Source organism: Oryzias melastigma, linkage group LG7 (genome assembly GCF_002922805.2).
Source record: "Oryzias melastigma strain HK-1 linkage group LG7, ASM292280v2, whole genome shotgun sequence".
Classification (NCBI taxonomy): domain Eukaryota; kingdom Metazoa; phylum Chordata; class Actinopteri; order Beloniformes; family Adrianichthyidae; genus Oryzias; species Oryzias melastigma.
In genome coordinates, this window is record NC_050518.1 from 29,150,868 (window position 1) to 29,160,546 (window position 9,679).

General features: G+C 37.9%; 2 long non-coding RNA genes across 2 annotated transcripts; one reads left to right on the top strand and one right to left on the bottom strand.

Annotated features, from left to right (window-relative positions):
* Positions 1 to 481: 481 nt before the first annotated feature.
* LOC118598986 lies at positions 482 to 1,261 on the bottom strand. The gene is made up of 2 exons (XR_004948244.1): positions 1,124 to 1,261; positions 482 to 868 (listed from the first exon to the last, which is right to left on the bottom strand). It is a non-coding gene; the product is annotated as an uncharacterized LOC118598986 (long non-coding RNA).
* Positions 1,262 to 1,562: 301 nt separating this feature from the next.
* LOC118598985 lies at positions 1,563 to 1,816 on the top strand. Its single transcript, XR_004948243.1, has 2 exons — positions 1,563 to 1,659; positions 1,768 to 1,816. It is a non-coding gene; the product is annotated as an uncharacterized LOC118598985 (long non-coding RNA).
* The last annotated feature ends 7,863 nt before the right edge of the window (positions 1,817 to 9,679 follow it).

Genomic DNA, 9,679 nt, shown 5'->3' on the forward strand with positions numbered 1-9,679 from the left:
ACTTAGACAAAGATTTAATTTGGACAAGAACAAGTGTAAGTACCTTTTGTGATCTCAACACTGAAACAACAGATCACCCATTCTTTTACAAGTACAAGTATACGCCATTTTGTTGTTTTTACTCTAATACTCTCTGGGATGACCTCCAAGGTTGATTATCAAGCAAATAATTTGTATCCCAGCCCCTAAAAGGAGAAGATATCAAATTCGGAATGACCTTACATGACAATAAACAACATTTTGCAATCAATAGTCTCTAGATTTTAGCCAAATTCTTTCTTCGTACATGTAAATGGAGCAAAGAAAAAAAATTATTTGCCTTAAAAAGATACTTGGTGAACAATTACCTCAATACTTTGGAATTAATCAATGGGGAAATAAACGTATTCAAGCTTATAAAAACTTTAAAATATATGAGAGGACTAATATTCTTGTCTCATGTACACCCAGGACTTACTTTTGTTTACCTACTTTTTCCCTCTTTTTATTTTTTTATTTATCTTTTGCATTTTAATTATTTAAATTTTCTTTATTCACTTTGTGTGTGTGTCATTTGTATTCATAATAATTTTGACCTCACATGTGACTGCTACTTTGTGGTTCATGTGCCTTATGTTTGTGGCGCGGTTCTGAAAATCTGCATGCCTTGAAGCTTTGTGAACTCAAAATAAAACACTTTCAGGAAGAAAAAAAAAAAAAAAGAAGTTCCTACCATGTCCGAGTAGAAGTGCTGTCCACTGTCCAGCAGGGGGCGCTTGGTCCTATGCTAGGATAACTTCAAACAGTTCAGTGTTGGCTCGCCATCTTGTTTCATCCCGCACATGGATCTCGGAAAGGAATCTGTTTTATCCGGCCTAATGCTAAGGGTCTATCATGCAAACATAAAATACACTCAAATAAGTTACTACAAAAAAATCAAAGGTAGTCCGTTTTGTGTTTTAACAGAACTCTTTCAAGATGGAATGTCAGGGCAAAGCCCGCCAAAACGTCAACAAAATTGACAATTATAACATTAAACAAAATAAACGCATTACCTTAGTCTGCCAGTTCAAGAGATTGACGAATAAAAAAATGTTAAGAATCAAATAAATGCAAATAAACTAAATAATATTTTAACACTCACCAACTTCAGTCCGGTTACGAAAAAAAGAAAACCCAGGCAAGACAGGTGGAAAAGCAAAAAAAAAAACCTACTTCACCACAATGTAAAAGTAAACAAAAACCAAAAAAACATTCGAACTCTGATAACTTAGTCTCTCATCCTCTCCGTTGTTTCCAAAGCGTGCATAAGGATGCTTCCTAACTTACATGAAAACTCTTGTAGTTTGTAACAACCTGATTGGATGTTACCAGTCACATGGATCACATCAACCGGAAACTGCTTACCTTTTCAAAATAAGAGTCCAAAAAGAATGAAAACCATACAAAATTGGGTTTAATATTTTTTCTGTGTTTCTGTTATGTTTAGTTTATGTGTTCCACCTTAAGAAAGAAAGAGATGTTCCACCTTAACAAAGAAATGTCATTGTTGATAAAGTTTGTTCAAGTTAGTGAGGTCACTTCCTGAAAAGGTTAAGAAGAGAAGGCTAAGAGAGACACATGGTTCAGAGGTTCTCATCATCCAATGCCATCTGCATTTAAGATAGACAAACAAATGTCGTAAGTGTGATTTATTGTTTCATTTCATGCTACTTTTTAGGTATTGTTAATTACTTCAAGGCATTCTCAATCTGTACATTGATTTTTTCTGTTTTCTTTGTATTTTAGTTTTTACTCCCTGTTCACTGAAAGAGTCCAGTAAAACGACTAAACTTTACTTCGACGACTCATCTGATTCTTTGAAAGGAGTTAAGCTTGGTGTTAAGTCTACGGATTTGCATGTCCTGACGAGAGCACTACAGTTTCGTTTTAATTTTTTTCCTTCCAAACAAAAATAACAATAATAGGAAAAAATATTTTGAAAAATTGTCAACAATTTTCTATTTAATTTCTATTTTTTCAGTTTTCTTCTTCTAACCATTACTATTTTTGAATTTTAATTTAAATGTTTCTTTTCAAGAGGTATTTTAAACTGGATTACACTTGCAGTTCCCTTCAGGATAGTAAGGCCACCTCAAGCGATGTCATGGATGTGTATATCGTGAAGTGTACATAAGATAATTCATGACGCATTTACAGTATTTGCTGGTGATGTTGTCATACACCATCCAGTGTGGTGTTCCTACACTACACTCTAGTTTTGGTAGTACTGGATCATCATTGATCATGCGTAAATTCTGCATGCGCACGGTGTTCATGTGATATGTAAGCATTGGTAGGACACCTGTACAATGTCCCCAACAAACTACGCTCTGTTGTTCTAATTTCCTGATTTCTGAATGTCAGGCTCCATGTAAGGAGCGCGCACGTATTACGTGAACAGCGCTAATGGGATTCTTGTGCAAGTTGAAAAAAAAAATGAAATATCTGTACAACACGGCTGTTTCTCACCCTCTTCACCCTTACTTACCCTTACGTGTTGCATAAGTGTTCACTACGACCTGTTGCTTACAGCATAAAGAAGTTTACAATAAAGCAATGATCAAATGTATTCCTTTATTTTTAGAAAATAGTATTTTTCCAATATTTTTCTCTTCCAAATAATTCTACAATATTATAATTGTTTAAACTTTCATGAAATTTTAATTCAGCTTTCTGTAATAAATGAAAGGTTCTTGAACGGTCTTCATGTTCTCATCCTTGTTTTAGCTCAGCTGTTCTCCATGTGGTGAACTTATGACTCCCATCATAAATGATGAAAAACCTCCTTGTAAAAATTACCCATTTATGGTGTGTATAATTCACACGTTTACGTCCCTTCTCATTATTTCTCTGCGGTTGTAGTCAAGCCTGCATTCCTGCTGCAGCCGTCCTCTGGCCTGGATTCATGTTTACCCTGAAATGCAAAGAAATATAATTCAAAGCAAATGTCCGTGCAGCCAGAAGAGTCAAACAGAAGTTCATCTCCTCCCATTGTCCTGGTCCAAACCAGAACTTAATCATCATGTTTGCTCTGCCGGATGGTGCCGTTCACAGGCCCACCATTCATTTCTGCAGAATAAATGACAGTCTCTACAGTTTCCGTCACTTTTATGAAGATGTAAACAGCAATAAAAGTTTTCTCTTTTGAAGAAGCTTCTCATATTCATGTTCCAGGGTAGCAAATGTTAACAAAAGCAGCCTCTGTTGTTTCTCACAGTACGGCAGGAGGCCTGTCAAAGCGACCTGGGAGGTGCAGCTTCAAAGACGTCGCACACTTCACACATTGCAAGGGATCGTGTGCTGTTCATTCAGGAGAAAATGTCTCATTTTCAGTCGAATAAATCATCAAAAACAAAATATTTCATCATTTGGAGAGAGCTGACTCCATGGTTGACCGTACGGTTAATTTTTCGGCAGTCCGTTCTTTCTCTGCTCTCAGAGCAGCCAGGCTTACGTAAAGGGGATAAAGTGGTCACATGTATTTCCAAAACCCCCTGAGATCAGATTCAGAGCCTGCATACCCAAGAGTCCAAAAAGGTGACTCTGCCAGGAGCTCATGAGGCTCTGAGTCATAATCCCACAGCGGGAAGAGCCGGATGTTTGTCTACTCTGGAGAAAACCTTTGAAATTAAGGGAAAGTTGATCATTGCAGAGTAAAGTGACTCACTTTTTCACTGCTTTTCTCCTTTTCTCCCCTCTCCTTCATTTTCACTATCAAATTGGACCTTTAAAAAGTTTTAGTCTGAAAAACTGACTTCAAGGAAGCTGCCACACCTTAATTTCTGAGTGCTAAATCATCAAAGATCTGACAGATTTGGAATAAATGTTAGTTACTTTGGTGTTTTTTCAGAGTAAGGAGGTCAGGCTGAAAGCTGCAGACAGGAAGCAGAAGGTGGTTACAGGAGTCTGGCTTTGATTTGGAGAACACAGAGCAGCTGTTGTGATGATGATGTTTTTCCAGCAGGGGGCGAAGGTGAACAAAGAGAGCCTCGTAAAAGAAGAAGATGTCCTCTTCTTTGGATACGTCTTGAATGAACAATTTTGTTACTGGTCCTGATGTGGTTAAAAAACAATTTTGATGAAATTTTTTGTGTTTTTAACAAGTTCTTGTGGAATTTCTCTAATGATAGAAAACATATGAAGAAAATTAAGCTCATAATTGTATTTGTGAGGATTATAAATATGTATTAATCATTTAAAAAATATTGTATTTGTCATGCAGACAACAAAAAGGCCACAAGCTCCTTTTTTCACTTTGACGCATCAACTTGTAGACGACTATACATGTTTGTCTTCTTTTTCCTTGCGTCTCGCTCTCAGTAATGGGAACGGGAAGAGGAGGCTGAGGTACCTTTCACTCAGAGGTGATTTCCTAATCAACTCCTCCCGCTCTGCAGAAACTATGTCCTACCAAACGACAAAAGTTTTTTTTATTTTGGCTAAAAACGGTAATCGTAATTAAAAGACCCCTGGGAACAAGAAGATTGGATTGGGTCTTTTTTGGTTTATCAGTGGGAGGGAAGATGGGCTAGGAAAATCCAAAAAGCCATAAGGGCAGTCAAGGTCTGATTACATAAATCCACACAGCAAAGTCACAGTTTGGTCAACAAATTGTTGGACGACCATCACAACCACAAGAGATCAGGAAAGTAGTGCAGTCTGCACACTGCAATGTAGTGGGTGAAAAGCATTATGGGATAATAGGAAAGTGGGCACCTTGGATCTTTGGTTTCCTGGACTTCATCTCCCTGGCAGCAGCACTTCCTGTTTTATTTTTGAAAGTTCTGTGTTGTGTTGAACTTCACTTCCCGTTTTCTGACTATCACAGACTCTGTCTCTGTGGTTCACTGGTTTCTTTGTTCTCTGTCATTCTGTGTTTTTCTGTTGAGTCCTTGTTGTCTTTTTTTATTTTTTAACCTCTATGTCCATCACTTTCATTCTGTAGAGGCTGGAAATCTCTGACTTCATCACCACATAATTAAATCTGTCTGTTTGTTAGGATCACACAGGGAAGGTTTGTTGGGACAGCTGCTTTTCCAGCACGTCCTCCAGAGTCGTTCACCGTCTTCTGCCACAATGAAAATGCTAAAACGAGCTGCCGCTGACGCGTATTTATGAGGAAGTGGTGACTCAAAGAGCATGAATGAGTCTGCGGAGTGAACATTTTCCATGGCAGAGCCCTTTTTGGTCTTTTATCTCCTGAACGTCTCTGGATGTGACTCTGCCTGATGAGCTTCTGGAAACGATGACTGAAGAAGCAAAGCAGATGGATGAGCACACATCAGTGCAGAATCATTTCTGTGACTCCAACTCCAGAGCAGCTAAAGTCCTACTCAGATCATCTCATGATCTATTTTCAAAGTGTTCCCAGTTGTTTTTAATAATGATTCGGCAGTTTTTCAAAAATCAAAAAGTTTCTGCAGTTTTCAATCAAAAATCCACCTGAGATGTGGGTGGGACTGTTGGCAGGTGGTAACCCTGCCCCAATTTCCCATCATCCACACTAGTTGTTCACAACTTTTTTATCTGGTCTTGTTTCACAATTTAAATAAAGAGATCTTAAAAATGCAATTAGAAACTTCATTTTCTTTAAATTGTCCTCCATCACCAGAAAAATTACACTAAAACATGTTAAAAACACCAAAAAACATTTTTTTTTGGAGTTGATGTTTAAATTAACTTTAATATGAAGGACAATATCAAGACTCAAACTTAAAACTGAGGTCCTGAAGATGTTGAATTGGACTCCAATTTCACAAGAATTGGTTTTAAAGTTGTTGTTTTTTTTGTGGCTATAAGTGAGAAAATTGGTTATTCTCTGCCATCTTTGTCACCAAATTTCACCTTTCCCCCTCAAAGTCAGTTGGTGAACCTTCTGGCATCTCTTTGGACGCCCTCAGGCTCTGGACAATGTTCTTATGCTCTGCAGGCCGTTTCTCGTGTCTTTGAAGGAATTTTTGAGAGTTTTCCAACATCAACATCTGTTTTCAGTCATCAAACAGTATCTCAATCTTCGTTCAAATTCCAGATTTAGACTAAACAACTTTAATTTGATTATGTGTTTATCTAAGTTCATTCAACTCTAAAACTTCCCCCAATACCTAGACTTTAAACTCCCTACTGCTGATAAGACTAAGAAATTCACATTTAGAAAAAAAAACATGTTTTAGTATTTATGGAGAAATGTCTGCATCATCAGGCAGCTTAAAGGATTTGTGTTAGTTTTTTTTAACTCCTCTTAAGCTATTTTGGATGCAGCTTAATGCTCATTTGTGTGTTTATGATTCCAGGTGTTGCTGAGGAGCTTGATCAGAAGTAATGGCTTAAATTCTGACCATGCCAGACTGCAGCCTCTGAATCCAAGCTGTCAGCTGAATGTGATTTTCTCCTCTTAAAGTGAGTTTGTCTCAAAGTCTGGTAGAAGTGCAGCACAGATTCTTGATGGTCCATTAGCGTAAGGCTGATGGGTCCACAGCAGTAGACTAATGGGGCGTCAAAACACTCAACTGTTGGGACTTTCCATCCTTTCCAGGCTTTGCTCCTGATGACCAGCAGGTAAAAAGAAAAATAGCAGTTCAGGGTAAAACTGGCTTCCTCCCCCATTTAAAGTTTGTCCTCATGTTGGCACCCTCATGTTGGTTCAATACTGACGTGTTTCTATGTACACAAGCAGCTTTTGTGGCAGAAACCAGACTGATAAGGGTTATGTTTTAGGAGCAACAGAAGGGCTTTGATCTGCTTTGAAGTGACTTTGCTCAATAGTCAGCCATCTTTCATCCAGGTGTGCTTGTCCTAGTTCATAGAGAGATACAACTATTGGTGTTAAATGAGGCAGAACTGAGAGCTTCGCCTCTGTGAATTAATTCAGTTTGCAAACGTCATCATCTGACATCACTAACTTGATTTAGAGACTCAAAAACCTGAATTTGTCACTATTTTACACATCAAAACATTTTTTATTCATAAAAGTGAATTTAAATGTGCTGAAGATTTAGAAAACTTCTGTTTTCACTCAACTAAAAACTGAGTCTGCACTGCCTCCTTGTGGTTTCTGGGTAAAAATGCAGAAATTCTTCTTTTGTTTGTTTTTTTGCCTGAAGTGCCCCCTGGTGGTTTTTATGTGAAAACACAGAGATTCTTCTTTTGCTTGTTTCTTTGCCTGCACTGCCCCCTGCTGGTAGATGGGAAAGAAGGCACATCACCTCACTCTGTAAAGTGAGGTGATGTGAATTCTGTTGGTTCCAGATGAAACCTTTGCAAGCTCCAGTTTTGGAATGAGCTGGAGCTGATATAAAGAGCTTTTGGTCAAAACATACATGAATAAAGTGAATTAAAATAATTCAAAAGAATGAAGGATGAACTCCAGATCAGATCCTGACACTGTGCTCTTTGTTTTTGTCACATTTTCTCAAGGGAAATGAACCTTCTTTATTGATCGGCTTTGATGGTCCATCCAAAGACATCTTTTATGAGCAGCACCTAAAAGCTTCTGAGACTCGACTGGATAGTAGAGCTGAGAGATTCTGGTGCTTCTCGATGAGGAAATGTTCATGTTCAGAGCAAAAAGGAAGGACTTTTTTCTCAGGGTGTTCACCTTTTTAATATGTTCTTAATTAATTTTTTTAAATTATATGTTTTATGCAGTTTAAGGTACTAAAGTTTTGAACTGGCCAATCAGATGCCTCAATAAAAGTAGGTGGAGCCTAATGACCCCCACGTCTGACATTCAAAATGTTTGACAGATTTCATTAAGCCCTTCCAACTAGCTCACTCCTGATTGGTGAGAGGGATTGCCATAGAAACAGTGACTCAGACACACTTGAACCAATCACTGGTCCAACATGGCGGTGTCCTTATCACTGAATTTATTTCTTTTCCATGGAGTAAGTCCCCCTCGCTCGTTTCAATTCTCAGATCCAGCCAATGGTTCTGGCTCTGACAGGCCTCCAGAGACCTTCTCCTTCCACCTTTCTGACTTGAGAGGTGAGGAGTCTTCCATGGATGGGGGGGTCGAGTGCGATGACTCTAACTCAGAACCAGCAGCTCCTTCAGGTGGCTGAACATCCTGATGTAGGACGAAACTCCGCTCCTGATGTAACGGATGTTGTCATATGTAAAGATCTGGAAGAGTGGAGGCCGATTACTTGTCTTTATTTTCTGTTTAAGATATGAACAACAGTGAATTCTGTCCCGTAGGTTCTCTATCTGCTTCATCTCTCTAAAAAAAACCTTCAAACACATCAATCAAAAATCTGTTTCTGCCTTTACAGCCAAAACACCACAACAACATTGACGCCAAAAATCAAGGCACCAAAAACAATCAATCAACCTCCACAAGCTAATACACAACACACTGCATAAAATTTCAACTTCATACACAATCAACATGGATCAAACAAGCAGCTGAAGAAACATTTCTTGGAGTAGTACTCTTAGGTTGTGTCTGAATTCCTTCACTGCTCCCTAACCCCCAGAATCCTATATAGTGGCAGAATATATAAGATTTTAATCAGTTTGAACACATGATTACTCCTTTTTTTAACTTCAAAAATGACACCACACATTTGCAGAAGTGAAAACCTGATATATATAAACCTGTAACTAAAATTATCTCTGAATCCACTATGAATACACTGTGTGATTGATATGTTGTCCATCTTCTCCACTTGAGAGATTCCAGATTCCAGGTGGCTCGTCTGTGCTCCTGTTTTTGGCCGTGGACCTGGCGTCTGGCTCCTCTCGCCCCCCACAGGTGTCCCCCAGTTCCATCTGGATGAAACCCATCTGCTACTCTATTCAAACATGTAGTTGTTGAGTTAGATAAGCACTTTTTTCTTTAACAGTCCTGGTAAATCGCCTGTCCATCCTGGGAGAGGATCCCTCCTTCATGTGGATGTCCCTGAGGTTTCTTCTTTTTTTGTTCCAGAATCTGTTTTTGTTTTTTTTTATTTTGTATTTTTCCTTACAGAGAGGGAGGGTTTACAACAGAGGTCTGCAACCTTTGGTACTGAAAGAGCCATTTGGCCCATTTTTCGTAACCAAAACCGAGAAAGAGCCGCACAGTCACAGTTTAGAAAAATACACTTTATTTATGTTTTTGTAGCCATTTCTTTAAATAAAGTATGTTTTTTTTAAATAATTAAAATAATTGAATTTACATAATTTTCTTTGTACTTTCATTTCAACTCATTTTACTTTTCATTACAGTACATACGTTTCCTTCAAAATGTATTACATCATGTTTCAAATAAGCTTCTCTTGCTGCAGCAGATTTACTTGAAATAAAAATAAAAGAAAGTCAAATCAAACATTGAATTTTCAATTTTCAGGACTTTTTTCTCCTGTTTACTATCAAATATAAACATGACAACATTGGTGTAGAATCTATTTTTTTAAATGAATCTTTATGTCCTTTATTCACACTCTTAACATTATTTATCTCAGTTATCTGACAGGTTCAAATCCAAAATACGGATAACAAAACTTGATTAATTAGAAGACATGAACCTTAAACATTTTATTTTTGGAATTTGTTAGAATTTTTATTCAAAGCCAAAGAGCCACAATGGAGGGATGAAGGAGCCGTACGTGGCTCCAGAGCCTCAGGTTGCAGACTCCTGGTCTAAAGGCAGGGATGCCCAGTTTAATTTAGTTTTAG